Raw genomic sequence first — 1,137 nt, forward strand, 5'->3', positions numbered from 1 at the left:
TGCCAATGTTATTGCTACAAGAAAAGCTACCTTGAGCGAGAGGAAGCAGAGCTCCTTTGTGGAGATGGGCTCAAAGGGAGCACCGCTAAGTCCTTGCAGCACTAATTCCAAGTCCCAGGCTGGAATTGTGTCTTTTATGGGTGGTCTCAAGTGTCTCGCACCCTTCAGAAACTGAATCGGCAGGAAATGGGCTCCTGGGGAGACATTGTCAATTTTATTGTAACATGCGGAGATGGCAGCCAGATAAACTTTTAGTGTGAATGCAGATTTCCTGTCTTCAAGCAGCTGTTTGCAGGAAGAACATGATTGTCGATATGGGGCACGACACCAGATCCACACGCTGGCTGGCTCCACGTGGCTTCTACAATGTCCACATAATCCTCAAGGAAAGGGAGGGTTTCCGCAGGCTTAGCGGTCCTCTCTCTCACCAATCAATTTTTCTGAATTTCTTCCTGGGGGCACCAGGGAATGTCCACCGCCAGAGCCGCACGTCGCATCAGGGCTTTAAACTCCATACTCGGTGCCTGGAAATGCTCTGACTTGGAACTCACCACCTCGGTCTCCCCTGTAAAGGATGCCCCGTGGAACAGCGCTTCTTCCGGTGGGGGCGGTGGCAGTTGAGGGGGGTGGTGAACATCCTCTCCCATCAGAAGTTGCACCACCATGGAGTGCAGAATTTGTTGGGAGGTGGAGGGGGGGAGACAGACTGCGCCCTCGCTCGTGAAAGTCAGGGGAAATACGACCGCCGCCTCTTGGAAAGACACTCACCAGGGGTCCACGCGGAGCCGACCCCACAGAAGAGTGGCAGGTTCCACTGCCATGGATGGGTAGTTCCTGGTCCTCTTACCCCGTAAATGCCGCACAGTGCACGCAGCCCACTTCTCCTGTCAGTGCGCTCTGGGCGTGCTCCTCCCCAAGACAGTGCATGCATAAGTTGTGTTCATCATTCGAGGGCAGCTTGCCCTGACATCCGGAACAACGATGGAAAGCCCCCTTCAGCTTCATCCCGGTCAGCAGATCTGTGTCTATGTCTCTCTCATCCAGACCCTCTAGGTATAGTGACAGTTCTTGTGGCAGATGGACTTTGCCAAACTCCTCAGCACTGATACTGTCCCCCTTGATGTCGAGATTGTCGAC

The sequence above is a fragment of the Amia ocellicauda genome, chromosome 12 (assembly GCF_036373705.1).
Source record: "Amia ocellicauda isolate fAmiCal2 chromosome 12, fAmiCal2.hap1, whole genome shotgun sequence".
NCBI lineage: Eukaryota > Metazoa > Chordata > Actinopteri > Amiiformes > Amiidae > Amia > Amia ocellicauda.